General features: G+C 38.7%; 1 protein-coding gene across 1 annotated transcript in view; it reads right to left on the bottom strand.

Annotated features, from left to right (window-relative positions):
* Positions 1-337: 337 nt before the first annotated feature.
* LOC114660052 (serine/threonine-protein kinase pim-3-like) overlaps positions 338-16,543 on the bottom strand; it is a 69,362-nt gene continuing 53,156 nt past the window's right edge. Inside the window, exon 5 of the mRNA XM_051934191.1 lies at positions 338-1,594. The gene's annotated coding sequence lies outside the window, so the exon portion shown is untranslated. The remainder of the gene's footprint in view (positions 1,595-16,543) is intronic.

The following is a 16,543-nucleotide window of genomic DNA, read 5'->3' as shown; positions in this document are numbered from 1 at the left end:
AGGGACAAGGTCACAAGGCTGCAGAAAGTACATGTAGTTTATGCAAAGGCGTCTCTCCTGTGCTCAGCTTTGAAAACACAGATAATGCTTAGCTCAACAGACATATTGTTTAACTTTACTGTTTTGATAAGGATGTTCTTTCTGTCTTATTAATCATGAGATGCTGAAGTATAAAAAACCCCTCCTGGCTTTTGATCAGGGTTCAATTGAGCTTTGCAGCAATAAGTTATGCTCTCTTGAATCTCTACTTACTGTGACTCCGAATGAATAAACAAGAGAATTGAGAAAAAATATTATCTGTCTGCTTTTCAGTGTGCCTTTTTCGTCCACAATGACAAGTTAAAGTTGAAGCATAATTCTTTGTAGGAAGCAAATACATTAGAAATATTCAGTTCTCTAAGTGTTTTAATCTTGGACATTTTTCAAACATTAAATACTGTGTATGTTTGAGAGGGTAGAAAAAGATGGTTGCTACATTGAGGTGCAACATATAAAAGCTTCTCTGTCTTAAAGTGCTTCCTACATTGCTTCCATATTCTGAGTGAATAAAGGGCAATTGGATTAATAGTGTATTGATGATGATTTGTATTTACTTGGGCACAGAGCAGGAAATATAAGGAAGCACTGCAAGATTTTAATTCTGTTGCAGACCAGGCTTGTGTATATTCATTGATCTGTGTCAATGTCCAGATCTTTACGGCCTACATATTTGCTGCCCACATCTTCAAAGTAAATACTGTATTTAAATTAATAAAAGTCCTTTAGGTTCTAGTTTTAAAATGTCTTAAACACTGATTATTATGTGTAATGCTTTATGGGAAAGCAAAACACATGCTGCATTGAACATTTTAAATCTGAAGATGAAGTGCTAGAAGTTTTGTGCAAAGTTAGTAAAACAAAAGTTCAATAAAAGTCACAATGTGGTGTCTGATAAAAAGACTGGGCTGTAAAAGTCAGCAGCTACAGAGGCCTTCAGACTGTAGATAAGAAATCTTACTGTAGACATTTTGGATGCACCATCTGCCTTGTGTGCCATTTGATTGGCTTTTAGTTAGTCAGGAACCCATGAAAACAGACATGTTAATACACAAGCACCTGCAATATGACTCCTTTCTTCCTGAGTAAATTACACCATTTAAGTTTCTGTATTTGTTTTCACATCCCTACAGCAGAAGTGAATATCACTTTTATTTATGTACTGTACAGGTTCTGGTGTCCTTAAACAATATATGCATGTGAAAACCTTTACACATATTCATCTATGAACATTCTTTGGTTATGTAGTGTGAAATTTTAGGAAACAATTCTCCTTCTTCCCATGAGTATTTTCTCATGTACACTACATTTAAAGAGGTTTTCTTTCTATTACAAGTTCTATAATGAAGCTGAGGATAACTTTTTTTTTAATAGATTTTTTTCCAGATTCATTTTGGTGGCATGGTGTATTCATTTCTTTGCCTTTACTCTCCACCAATTCCATGTTCGGCTATACTGGTTTCAAGATGTTTCTGAAGAGCTGATGTTTTTTGACAGGTTCTTCAGTGGTCCTTTAAGTGGTCTCAGTAGAATGTCTGCTGCTAAATGCAACTAAAGACTGGGACAAAGATGGAGAGATAGAGATAACGTGAGAAAAGCGTTAGTCAGAAAGAATATCTGATAAAAGCAATACATTGTTAATTTATGCCAAAGTCCAATAATGTTACCTACTGTAACACACACTGTACTGTACATTGCAGTCATAGTATAATGTCACATTTGAAGCACTTTTTCCAGTTCTTGCATTCAGTTATAAATTTGACCTTAAAAATTATGCAGTCCTTGATTAATTTATGCAAGTTGTTGTTTCACATAATAGTACTGCCAGATATTATGTTAAATTCCACACTCTCCTTGACCTCTCTTTTTCATTTGGTGCCTGCCTGAAACTCTGTTTGCCCAGCTTAATATTTTTTTCAGACAGCATCTTTTATGTACAAATCACTTTAGGAAGGGTGAGGAAATAAAAAAGAAGAAACTCCATCAGTTAATACTGAAGCATTAATTTATTCAGCGAATATGAAAGGCTCTCATCATCTACTTCTAAAATGTCAGTGTGTTTTCACATTTATGCCTCTGTCTCGCTTTAGTATATTTTGCCTGTTTAACCAAGATTCCATGAGGTTTCTTGATACTAGATTGTACTAATTCCCATACTCCAGAGCAGGGGTCCTCAATCACGGTCCTGGAGGGCCACAGTGGCTATGGGATCTCATTCCAGACGGTTTCCTAATTAGAACTCAGTCCTTGCTGAAAATGAAAGTTGGTGTTTAATGCTATGCCTTGTTAGTGCCTTTATTCATCAAAGACAAATTTTAGTTACTTTGTAGAAAAGTGGTCCTCAATTACAGTCCTGGAGGTCTGCTAAGGCTGCAGGTTTTCACTTTAACCAATTTCTTAATTAAAACCCTTTTATTTACTACTAAAGCAATATGTTCTTGGGCCTAATTTTAGTTCTCTTGTCTGTTACCATTCAGAACCCTTGATTTCCTATTTTAGATTTTAGCAGCTGCATTTAAGTTTTAATTGTTGCCTGTTTTCTTAATCAGACATTAGTTAATAATGAGATGCATCACCAATAAACCAGCAGCTCTCCAGCTAACGTGCTTACCATGAAGTATCTGTGATAAAAAATGTTTAGAAATGAGAGGGGAATTGAAAGGACCAGAGGATTTAAACTTAAACCATTAAGTTTAAATCTATTCTGGTCCACAAAACACATGGATAATGTTCTCACAGAAGGAAACTCTACAGTGCAATTAAAATTGCTCTTGGATGAATGCAAGCATTAACAAGCTAAATAGTTCAATAGCAAGTTTCATTATCAACCTGGACTGCTTTCTACTTAGAAAACTAGTTGGAATAAAAACCTGCAGCCACTGCGGCCCTCCAGGACTGTGATTGAGGACCTCTGCTCCAGATTGTCTGTTGGCTGTGATCATACAGTATAAGTCTCACCTTCTTAATTTCCAGGATAAATACAACAATTTTTGGAGGCAGCATATTTACCTTTATTCCCCAATTTAGCAGTGATGTACCTGACAATATTAGAGATGTCCCAGGCTTGAATATAAATGATAGCTGAAGACTTCTTAATGTTAGCATAGTATACTATAGTTAAAGCTGGTGGTGAGCCTAATAATGTTATAATGTTATAGTGATGACTTAGATTTTCTGTTAATTCACCTTTTTCATTTTTCTTCCTCTTCTTAGCTGCCCTCCTAATGTTGGAACAGGATCCTATCAGCATCAAATCCAATGTCTGATCTTTGTTCCTTTAGGGCGACACAGTTTATGTATTTATTGTACAGGTATTCACACTGTTAATTTTGCTACCTTACAGCTTCACAAGACTGGGTTCAAATTCAGGACCAGCACTAGTCTGTAGGGAGGTTGCTTGTCTTGCATGCCTTTTCTGCAATGATTTTTCTCTGTTGCTCTGGTTTTCCACACACACTACAACGTTGTACATATTAGGTAACTCTGAATTTTTACCTTGATGAGGTTGTGGGTCATAAGGAGGACTGGAGCCTAGTTTAGGGTTATTTCTTGCCTTGTACCTTTTACATCCAGGTTAGACAGAGACTCACTGTGAACCTAAATGTGGATTAAGAAAACAATAGGTTGTTGGACAATGCATGGTGTTTTTTCAGTGTTTTTTTGCACGGAAGTTTGTGTTTAATTTAACTATCCTCTGTATCTTTATGTTGTTTTCAGCTGAGGGTGAAACAGGAGTGAAGATGAAATGTTGGGGTGCCAAATGGACCACCCCATTTACTAAAAATAATAAATGGACTTAAAATAACAAGCATTCAATGGCACAGTAAAGAAGCAAAAGCAAAATATAGCCACTGTCTGCAATCTTGAAGCCTCTGGAAAGTGGTCAGGCTTCAGGGCTGGAGCTCCGTAGTGTGGGTGGCTCATCTCCCAAATGAGATGCCTCCTTCCGGGAGCACCTTGCATTAATAGATGCTGGACTAGAAGGGGAGGGGTCAGCTGGCCTCAGTTGGGTGTCTTTTCGGAGTTATGGATGACAAAAGAGACAGAACGGTCAGCCATTATGCCCCCTGGTGGTAGTGCCTGGAAGGTGACCCTCTGACTCTCATGCGTGATAATGTGTATGACACGTTAGGTTTTTAACAGGTATGTTTTACAAAAAAATTGTTTTTATGGCTCACAATACTTTTCTCTTTTAGCACATGCATCCTGCACAACTAATAGCACATAACATACTGATAGTGTCATCTCAGAAATTTAGCATGACAAAATGTGGTTCTGGGGCATCTGCTAAAAATGATTACAGATCGCAAGAGTATGTGCTACTGATGTTATATGTCTAGAGAATCAAAGAAGTACCAAAACAAAAATAGGGGAAACTGCAATATGTGTCAAAATACAATGATATGTGTCCTACCAAAAAGAGTGGTGACTAGATACAGAGTAACATATACTTTCAAAAGTGTGGCCATGATACAGGAATTTTACCTATGTTCAATTTTTGGACTATGATCACCAGAAAAGGAAATATTTACTGCATATTGTCAATTGCAGCTTCATCTCACTCAACCCAGTTAAGAACACTGACAGAAGTGTGGAAGGAAAACTGGCAAACTCGGGTAAAAATCTGAACAGACACATGAAGAATGTACAAACTCACCACAGGCATAAACTGGACGTGGCATATAAAAACCTAGCATGCTGGATCCACAGGGCCATCATTGCCTCTCCTAATATTAACTCTGTTACATTTCAGCATTATTTTTCTGGGTAGAGGCAGCTGCACATGACTGTTAAGATTTCTATATATGGATTGAAATTTTGTAACCACAAAATTAAAAAATAAATAAATAAAAAAACCCAATTATTATTCCTGAACACATTCTTGAAAATTATCTTTTTGCCTAATTAATGTTCTTGTTACTCTGCCATATTTCTTCAGTCAATACTATGGGAAGAAATTTATGAGTAAATGTACAAGGATTCACTTATTTCTAATGCTCATGACTAAAAGTATATTTTATTATTATGACATAGCCATGTTAATGCTAATTTTCTTAGATAACAAATTGTAGTCTGTTGGATGCTTTATGCAAATTAATAATAATTCATTACATTTATATAGCACTTTTCTCAGTACTCAAAGCACTATCCACACAGGGAGGAACCAGGAAGCGAACCCACAACCTTCCACAGTCTCCTTACTGCAAATAAGCAGCACTACCACTGCGCCACTTGTGATGTTTACTCTATCAATGTGAAATACAAATAAGTAATGTATGAAAAGAAGGCACTGAAGCTAATACCATCTTCTCTTTCATTCTATTTGACTGTTTGCACTCTTATTTTTCCTTCTATCCCATTTTCTGAAGCTTGATGCAACATACATAGTATTTGCATGCAAACCTAACAACTTTGTCTATATAAAAATAAAACACTGTAAATGAGAAAAAAATGGAGAGAACAAAAAATAGACCTTTCATCACAAGACAAGGTGGACAGTTTCAGAAATGAGATATACTTGATTTTAAAGCCATTAAAGAGAAAAAAAACAGGACCTGATGTAACTGGGTGAAGCTCCCACTCTTTATTCTCAGTATTTCAGAGTTTAGTCACCAAATACAAAAGGTTGTATGGTCAGCTGCCAGAAAAGATAGCCACTGAGGTCCTCCCATTTGCTTGAACAAAAAGATATACTTAGAAGCTTAATCTAGCTTTTTCATTTACACTAGAATAGTTACAACTACACAATATTGTATTTAAAAGGATGATAACAAGGACAGACCATACCAAGCTGAAGCAAAAATTAAATCCAATAAAACATAATAAATTGACAAGAGTGACATGAGGAGAAATGAGTGGATGGGAAATTCAGAGGGAATTAAGAATGAGAAAAGCCAGCAAGCTGATTCACTAAATCAATCTGAAATTCAAATCATTTTGAAACCTACTGTCCCCTCATTCTTATTAACTATTTAACTAATGTAGTACAAAAAATCCTTATTAATTATTTAAGTAATGTAGCAGAAGAATGGTTTCAGAAATGAAGAGAAATATCTTTTGTGCCCATGTACGAATTAATGCCTTAGGTCTCATTGACCAGCGTTACTTCATGCAGCTGGGCAATGATGCAAAGAGCAAGAACTTAAGAGGAGTTAAGAGGAAGGTTGTTTGACTTAATTTATTGCATATGCTGAGAAGGACACTACTAGAGTCAGAAACCTCCCAAAACAAACTGTCTCCACGGAAGAAAACTCTTGGTAAATTTTCAGAAAAAAGCCAACCCAGAGTCTGGCAATGTCAGTAGAAGTCTGATTTGCAAGTCAACACACATTTTGTACTGCTTTACCTTAATTTTAATTTAATGTGTTCCACTGTACAATAGCTGCAAAAAAATGGGGAAAGGAAAATAATAAAAAAAGTCTCCTAATCAAATTAAATAAAACTTGTGTAGAAATGTGTAACACTATGTGTTTATCTCATATTCAACTTTCATTTCTAACTTATATTTCTTGCTTATATAGAAAATACTGTAATATTAAATATTTAAAATATGCAGGGTCAATAGTAAAGCCTCAGCAGTAAAAAGTAATGCATCGAAGATTTGAAGCAAAATTGACAAATTTAAAGGAATATGCCACTCAAAAATTATATTTTTTTATATGTTACTTACCCTAAATGTTTTGTAGCTATGGCTGAGAAAAAATTTGAATCCCATATTTTCATGGAGAGTGAAGAAAAAAAAATGTATGATAGAATGGTCGTCTATGGAGACCAATGCTACACAAAAGCAAACAATATCTGAAAACATCATGGGGGAAAAAACAAAAACTCTCATGTTACTAATGTCACATAATCCATATGTCAGTTATCCAGTTATATAATCACTTCATGCAAAACACATATAGTTTTTGTTAAAACACAAAACGTTCTGGTAAAAATAAGTGCATGGCATGAACAGGAAACACGTTTACACAAGAACACATTTTTAAATTGAAGATTGCCTCGCACCCTATTCGTCCAAAAATGTGTCCCCTTGTGAACGTGTTTCTTTTTTTTTCCTTACGGATATTTTGAAAAGTTGAACAAAGTATAATACTAAAATATGATTATGCTAGAATATTACGTTTAAACTTTAAAAATTAGGTAATTGTGATAGAGAAATTGGGTATTCGTTATTTTAAATCTTAGAAAAAATAATCTGTGTCAAACAAATTTGACATAATTAGGTGTTGTTGTCATTTTAAAATCTATCCTGTTACTGATAATGTTATTACTCTGTAATAGTCAGTACTTCTGAGAGGCTGAGCTACTTTGAAGTAAAAGAAAATAAACATTTCCTAAGCTTCACATTGTTATCAGTGGCTGAAAAGGTTTTTAAAATTAAATTTATTTTTCCAAAACTGCCAATACCACTGTGTACACAGCCTACCCATTTATATAGAAGATGAGCAATTTTATTGTTAAAGTAATTTAGGCAGTTATCAGTGATATATTTGAATGACTGATGCAATTCTAGCTCTGCATATTTGAATTTTTTTTTCATATTCAATTGTCGATATTTAGAATCATGTTTTTTTTCCTTTCTTTGGTTCTTTGTCATAATCTACAGTTCATTAATGATTATCATGTGCATGCATTATATACAAAGGTTTTATTTTTGTTTTACTGTACTGATAAATGTTCTCAACCACATAAATATGAATTTGTAGACTGCTTGTATTTTGGATTGTAATGTCAGAATATTTTGGCCAACTTAACACAATTGCCGAGTGAGAAAACTCTACTATCTTCTGCCAGAAAGCTGAAGTCAAAGAAGAATTTTAGCTTTCAACATGACAACTGTCCTAAGCACACAGCCAACTTAACCAATAAATGAATAAAAAAGGTAGATCAATGTGCTAGAAAGGGACAGTTAAAATATGATTGAGACATGTAGCATTATATCTCATCCAAGGCATACTCCTGGTTTTACTGAGAATGCAACTGTTTTGCTGGCCTTAACTGTTAGAGATTTATTGGTGTTATGCCAAGGATTGAAAGGAGTGAGATACAAAGTCATTGGTAAGAAAAATACATTCCACACAGACATTTCATTTAATAATGTTTTGTTTTATAATTAACACTACAGATCGTCTCTTTTGTATATGAGTTTGAGTTTATTTATTGGTCATTATACTTTCGTACAACGAAATTCTGGTGACAACTTTCCATGTGCAGCAAAGAAAAAAGGTAACAATCAAACATTACAATAAGACAATTATTCAGGTTATACAGATAATGAAGAAAAGTAATCTATATTACTAAACCACAGTTAATTTATGCACAGCGGATGCACCGAGGCGCATGCGTACTGCGCTGTGATGCCCGCCCCAGAGTCAAACGCAGCGGCTTCCCAAAACGCGGCGGCTTCCCAAAGTCAGTAGCTGGCACCCAAATAACACAACGTATTGTGCCATGGCGCCTGCCCCAGAGTCAAACATAGCGGCTTCCCAAAACGCGGCGGCTTCCCAGAGTCAGTAGATGGCGCCCAAACAACACAATGCACCCAAATAACACAACGTACTGCACCGTGGCGCCCGCCCCAGAGTCAAATGCAGCGGTTTCCCAAAACGCGGCGGATTCCCAGAGTCAGTTGGTGGCGCCCAAACAACACAACCTGTAAGCACCCAAACAACACCACCTGTAAACTAGACTTGCTCTAATCCACTGTGCCAGTAATATAGATCACATAACGGTCATTCAGTAACACAGAAACAAAAACGAGACCCCATGGATAAAAACAATAAACGGAGGCTCCTACAACACGCTTCACACACACCATCCAGTCATATACTCAATACCATTGATAGACTTCTCAGAGAGTTCATGGATAATGATATTCCATTTGGAGGAAAGGTACTTTTATTAGGAGGAGATTTTCGACAGTGCCTGCCTGTTGTTCCGCACACCATGCGTTCAGCTATTATTCAGTCCAGTTTGAAATACGCAGAAAATTGGCATCACTTTGAGAAACTAACCTTACTACAGAACATGCGGTGTGCTGATCCAGCATATACCAATTGGTTGTTGCAACTAGAAAATGGAAACCTTACCAATGGATTTCAGCTTCACCCAGATATTATTCAAATTCCTCACGCCTTTCTCTGCGACGACTTGGTAATGGAGGTTTTTGGTGAATCGATATCATTAGACCAGATACCACATTTGACGCACCGAGCTGTGTTATGTCCGAAGAATATTGACGTAGACCACATAAATAACCAAGTGATTGCATTACTTCCTGGAGAAACACACGTCTTTCTAAGTACTGACAGTATTGATTCTCACAACGAAACTGAGTATCTTCATTTCCCATTAGAATATTTAAACAGTATTATCCCGGCCGGATTACCACAACACAATCTTAACCTTAAAGTGGGAACAATAGTCATGCTATTAAGAAACCTTAATACTAAACAAGGTTTATGCAACGGTACACGGTTAGTCGTAAACACCATGACAGAACATGTTATCGAGACTCAGGTACTAACTGGATCCCACACTTCCAATACTGCTTTGATTCACAGAATTGACCTTACAAGTTCTGACCTGGAATTACCCTTTAAACTTAAACGATGGCAATTTCCCATTAAGGCTGCATTTGCCATGACCATCAACAAATCCCAAGGACAAACCATGGACAAAGTAGGCATTTACCTTTCTGAGCATGTATTTGCACATGGACAACTTTATGTTGCCTTTTCAAGAGTTCGTCGTTCGTGTGACGTTAAAGTTAAGGTTGTGACTACTCCATACCAGGGACAACTACTTCAAGAACAGCAAGCCATCTTTACTCAAAATGTTGTTTATAAAGAGATATTTGATTAACTGTTTTTATTTTTCATTTTAGGAATGTTTACTTTCCAGAATGCTTCATGTGAACCTTTCCACTCCGATATTGGTTTTACTTATAAGGGCAACAACTCAAAGACATTTTCGACTTACATAATGTGACAATTACAATTCCATTTTTGTTTTAATAAATTGGTTAATGTTAGTACAAATGTCTACATTTAATTAAATAAAAACTTTACCAGGACGCTCCCACCCACCATCACTTTTCATTCCGGACGCACCGCGATGCATGTGCACAGCCCCTCACCGCCCCAAACTCAAACCCAGCAGCTTCCCAGACTCAGTGGGTGGCACACGAACAACACAGCCTGTAAACTAAACTTGCTGTGCTCCACTCTGCCAGCGGTCGGTGTCAGGAAAGGAAAAGGAATCACGGCTCCACAAAACGAAACCGCTTTAGTACAGATGTGCTTATTTAATTAAATGACATTTCCCCGGACTCACCCACCCTCCATGATATTTCATCCTTTCAAAGATTGGAGGAAACAGAAACTGATTGCCATTCTTAGATTTAAGATTCTTTACAGAATCGCGGGCTTACTGGTATAGAAGAAAGCAGCATATATTCAATTGCTATATACAAAATGACATCAATTATGTACAGCTTAAAAAATACTGTATATATTTAAAGTGTCAATAGCCATTGCCAAATAATAACTTCATTGTATGTGTGATAAATGTGAAGGTCAAATGTGTCTATATTGTATATTTTATGTTTATATTGCAGTTCCTGTAAACTGGAGAAGTAATGGGTTTGAAGAGGTAGCGGGGTAAACAGATGGAGGCCTGGATGTGTTGTGTCTCTGATAATGCTGCTAGCCTTTGTCCGAAGTCAGCTAGCATAGATGGCGTCCATGTTTGGGAGGTCTGCCCTATTGATTTGCTGAGCAGCCTTCATCACATGGTGCAGCTGGCATACCACACAATCAGGCTGTAGTAAAAGATATTTTCTATTGCACTACAGTAGACGTTGATTAAAAGTTGCTGATGTAGAGGTGCCTGTCTCATCTTCCAGAGAAAGTACGGTCATTGTTGAGTTTTTTTTCACCAGGTAAGAGATGTTAAGATACAAAGTGAGATCCTTTGTTATAGACACCTAGGAACTTAAGACTCTTCACACATTCCAAGGCATCACCAAGGATATGAAGGGGGAGATGTTCTTTGCCTTTTTTTCCTGAAGCCTACAATGATTTCCTTTATCTTCCTGGTATTAAGGTTCAGATTATTATTGATACACTACTCAGCAAGGTGTGCCACTTTCATCCTGTAGGCTGTCTCATTGTCATCCGAGATTAATCTGACTACTGTGGTGTCATCAGCAAACTTCACTACTGTGTTTGATGGGTATATGTGGGTGCAGTCGTGTGTCAGAAGGATAAAGAGCATTGGGCTCAGAACACATCCCTGTGGAGAACCAATGTTCAAGATTAGCATGGATGAAATGTGATTTCGAATCCTGACACTCTGTGGTATATTTGTGAGGAAGTTCAACACCCAAGAGCAGAGAGAAATGTCCAGGCCTAAGTTTCTCAATTTGTTTGTCAGTCTGTGAGGTATAATTGTTAAATGCTGAAATAAAGTCTACAAATAACATTCTCACATAAGTGTTTGGTTGCTCTAAGTGAGACAGAACTATATGAAGTGCAATGGAAATAGCGTCATCTGCAGAGGGGTTTTATCCCTATCTGGAGGAATAGCAGATCTGATATGCAAAAGCACCAGTCTTTAAAAACACTTCATGATTATGGGTATTACAGCAACTGGCCACTAGTTGTTCAGGCACTTCAGCTCAGACTTCTTGGGCTCTGGGACAATTCATTTGAGGCAGGTTGGAACAACTGCTTGCTGTAGTGAGATATTAAATATCTTGGTGAACATGCCTGCCAGCTGGGTTGCACGTGCCTTTAGTACCCTTCCAGGCACTTCATCCGGGCCAGCAGCTAGCATTGACATTTTGAAGGGTGGGTATCACCTGGTGGCACTGTACGATGTGGAGAGCAGCTCCTCTGTCTTCAGTGTCAAATACGGCAAAAAACTGGTTCAAGGCATTACGAAGTTCTATGTCATCGATGGTGGTCAGAGTGCTAGTCGTATAGTTTGTCATTGTTTTGATTCCCTTCCAGATTTTTTGGGGGTTGTTGTCCACAAACTATTTCATGATGCGGTGTTTATGTTGGCACTTGGACTCTCTGATGGCTTTCTTGAGACTTCCTCATGCTGCTTTGTATACTAGTGCATCATCTGCACAATCATACATTGTTCTCTTAGACAAGAGAAGGCTGTTCATTCAAGGCTTTGATTGGGAAATAATTTAATTATCATTTTTGAAAATACATTTCCAGCTCAAAAATTTAAATATCACAGGACTGCTGATGTATGTTCCTCTAGGTCTGCACCCTGCGCAAACAAGTCCCAGTCTCTGGAGTCAAAGCAGTTCTGTAGAATTGAGATGATTTCCTCAGTACATACCTGAACAATTTTGGTGACTGGTCTCATCCTGCAAATTAGTGGCTTATATGATGGAATCAGGGTCAGGAAGACATGATCTGAAAGTTCTAGATGTGCAGATGGTTTTGCCTGAAATGGTACTGGTATGTTCATATAAACCTGGTCCAGTATGTTCATTTCCCTTGTCAGAAAGGTAACATTTTTATGAAATTTAGGCAAGACTGTCCTCAGATCTGTCTGTTTGAAGTCCCCTACTGCAATAACAATGCCATCTGTGTTGTCAGGTGGTTGTTAACACTCTTCTGTGGCTTATTCACTGCTTGTTTAGCATTTGCATAGGGGTCACATATACAGCCAGAATTGTTATTCTAGGTAGAAAAAATGGTTAACACTTTATGATTACGAATCCCAGATCCATAGAACAGTGCTTATCAACAATGTCCGTGGTAGTGCACCAACTATTGTTAATGTAGATGCACAGACCTTGTTTTTACCAGAGTTCTCTGTTCTGTCTGCTCTTTGAGAACTGTCTTTGTGTAATCAGTTTTAATGTATAAATGCACCATAACTCTGTCATCACTCACTTTGCAAAGAAAGATAGTCCTGCCTCCACTACTTCTGATCCTCCATCAAGGAACAATCTAGCAAGATAAGAAGGACCCCATAAACTGAACACTTTCCAACTGACTCCACAAGTTTATATTTCCTACTTTAAATCTAGGGAAGTGATTCTTTTGGACTGCCTATTTAAGTGAATAGATTCTTTTGACTCATTTGAATCACCATTAAGACTGGTTCCATTATCCCTATTGCATATAATGTGACAACACATTCTGTCAACCTCTAGCAAACCTCACACTGTGAATCAGTTTGAACTCAAAAGAATCAGTGACTGAGGGAACCATGCTATGATCCAATTTGATAAACAAATAAATCAGAATCACGCAGCTCATCACAGGTAATGATTCAAGATAAAGAAAATTGTATAGCCTGCTCATGGGTAAGGATTCAATTTGAAGTAAAAAAAAAATCAGTGAACAGTATCTGCCATATGTAGTCAGTGAACTTCAGAATAGTCTGCCCTGGGGGGCATATGAAGAGCATAAAGTCAAAAACAACAAATACATTATTAGAAATTAAAATAGTAATTTTGATAACATTTTGAGTGATTGTAAATAAATTTGTTCAGTGCACAAAGAGACATAAAATATTTTATTTATTACTGTGTTTATTTAAAAAAGGCCCTCCCCAAAATTAAGTGTACAAAAATTCACCTAATAAAACATTGCTCTAATTGAGGATTTTTTTTCTATAATTCATGTTTCCATCATGTTATATCTAAGTACAGAACTGAAATAAAATTATTTAAAACTAGCCAACCCGCGGCGTATAATTATGTATTGATGGGTGAACACTTCCTGAACGACACAGTTGTCCAAATGGGGTGGGTTTGTGGATACCACTGTGAGTGAATGAAAAGATGGACCTCTGGAGAGAGCAACATACAATTGTCTGTGACTGAAAGCGGGATCGTCTGTGACGATGGAGGCCACGCTGGTGAAAGTTACTTTGTCGGTAGGGATAAGTTTCAGCACTTGTTCATTAAGGTGTAGCGAGTCTTCATTGTTGATGCTTAATATAGCTTGTGTACCGAGTTGTGCCGGAGTCACAGTTGAGAAACACTTTTTTAATGTCTTTTAAGCACAGGGAAAAAAATTAACATGTGAAACATCCATAATGTAATAAGCCACCAAGAAAAGTAACATTGCAATAATGCACGCTACGATAAGATCGCTGTAAACAGAAGTGAAAACAAAATCGAGCCCAGTCCATTCTTTAACTTTGAGTACTGAGAAAAGCGCTATATAAATGTAATGAATTATTATTATTATTATTAACTGCCTTGTAGCGCAGTGATAGTGTTGCTGCTTTGCAGTAAGGAGACTGTGGAAGATTTTGGGTTCGCTTCCCGGTTTCTCCCTGTGTGGATAGCGCTTTGAATACTGAAAACACCGGTATATCAATGTAATGAAGTATTCTTATGCGTCCAGCGCTCGCTCTCTCTCGTGCGCACCTGTATGTGTGTGTGTGTCGCTCGCTTGCTGCACATGTTCCTGCAGGCATACCAGAAAGTAAATGAAAAGATGGAACTCTGGAGAGAGCAACATACAACTGTCCATGACTGAAAACTGGTTTTGGCAGATACATGCACATCTTTTTGAAAGTTTAGACCTGTGCCTTATTAATTGTCATCACAAAGGCAAATCTAACAGGAAATTGTCTTCGTGTTAAAGTAAAAGGCAAATTATCCGCGACAAACTGTTTTACACGTTGCATACCAACCTGCAACATAGTATACGCCGCATAATCACGCCGCTTTTTAAATGTTTTTTAAGCAGAGGGAAAAAATTAACATTTGCAAAATCCGCAACGCTGCTTTCAGTAAGTACAATGCACACGCGTTTAATTTGTCGGCCACTTTTTGTCAGCCGTCTTTTCTGGTTTGGGCTGCTTTTGCAGTGTTACTGCTTGTGCATATTAAATCTTGAAATCCTTCGAGTAACTAATTAACTAACTAACACCCACCCACCCAGCTTGTGAGAAAAAAATGCACCCGTTCTTTCATCATTTTGTTGCAGCCTATCAAAGACTTGCTGATCATGTTTTCTAGACTCAATATACATTGGCTTTTCACGGGGGCGCTCATTCATCTCGGATTATTACATCCTGCTAGACTAATCTGCTACATGGCTGCGTTTGAAAAACTGACTTATCCCTGATGAGTTTCACCGGCATTAATGATTAGGAATCTGGTTGGAACAAAACCCTGCAGCCACAGGGGTTCACCAGGACCGAGTTTGGGAAACACTGCTGAACACAGACGAAACCGACTCAGGTGAGGAGTTGGGGCGGGCAAAGTGGTTGCAGCTATTGATTATTCAGTGTTGTTTGCTTGGGTGTCTGATCTGCTCGACTGGATCATAAATAAAAGGAAAACAATGTGAAGGCAATGTCACAGGTGATCCTGTGGTATAGCGGGTCCACAGCTCCCCTTCAAAAGGCCATTTTTAAATAAATAATCACCGCACTCACAGCGTAGCAAGGGTGCAGTATGCGAGCGAGTGAGGAGAGAGAGAAAGCCGGTACGTTAGAGTGAGCGAGAGCAGGCTCGAAGACAATGTGTTCCTGTGGTCCATAGCTCCCCTTCAAAAGGCCATTTTTAATCAGGCGACTGACAGTAGTGGAGTCAGGCACAGAGAAGGTCAGCTGCTGAGGGAGTGTCTCGACTGTTGCAGGGCCTGCATCGGTGAAGCAGGTGAGACGCTAATGAAAAAGAGGCACAGGGCTTATTGGTTTTTAAAGACTGCTTCCTTCATTGTGTTTTAACCTCAGTTTTAAAGGATTGCGCGGCTCTCTCTCTCACACTGCCTGTGTGTGTGAGTCTGTCTCTCTCTGGCGCTGCCTGTGTGTGTGCTTCTGTCTCTCTCTGGCGCTGCCTGTGTGTGTGCGCGGCTCTCTCTCTGGCGCTGCCTGTGTGTGTGCCTCTGTCACTCTCTGGCACTGCCTGTGTGTGTGCACGGCTCTCTCTCTCGCGCTGCCTGTGTGTGTGAGTGTGTCTCTCTGTGGCGCTGCCTGTGTGTGTGCGCTGCTCTCTCTCTCGGGCTGCCTGTGTGCCTCTGTCTCTCTCTGGCGCTGCCTGTGTGTGTGCGCAGCTCTCTCTCTCGCGCTGCCTGTGTGTGCGCCTCTGTCTCTCTCTGGCGCTGCCTGTGTGTGTGCGTGGCTCTCTCTCTCACGCTGCCTGTGTGTGTGCCTCTGTCTCTCTCTCGCGCTGCCTGTTTGTGAACCAAGGTTCCACTGAGGTTGACTAATGAAAAGTCAACGTGGCTCAGAGCTGCATGTGGACTGTGGCACAGACAAACAGAAATGACGGCATGTTTTCCGAGGTGTCGCGTCCGAGTTGGTGGGCGTGGCTGTGCAAGTTTTCGTCGTATCCAATGGTCTTAGAGTTGGTGGGCGTGGCTCCTTCCTGCGTGCTTTCATAGGTGTCTTGCCCGCTCTGGCGGCTGCTTAGAGAATTATATATATAGATTCAACAAGTTACACAGTGGTGGCATGGTGGCGCAGTGGGTAGCGCTGCTGCCCCGCTGTTGGGAGATCTGGGGAC

The sequence above is a fragment of the Erpetoichthys calabaricus genome, chromosome 11 (genome assembly GCF_900747795.2).
Source record: "Erpetoichthys calabaricus chromosome 11, fErpCal1.3, whole genome shotgun sequence".
Classification (NCBI taxonomy): domain Eukaryota; kingdom Metazoa; phylum Chordata; class Cladistia; order Polypteriformes; family Polypteridae; genus Erpetoichthys; species Erpetoichthys calabaricus.
Note: the sequence above shows the minus strand (reverse complement) of the source record. Positions and strands in the feature narration are given on the sequence as shown.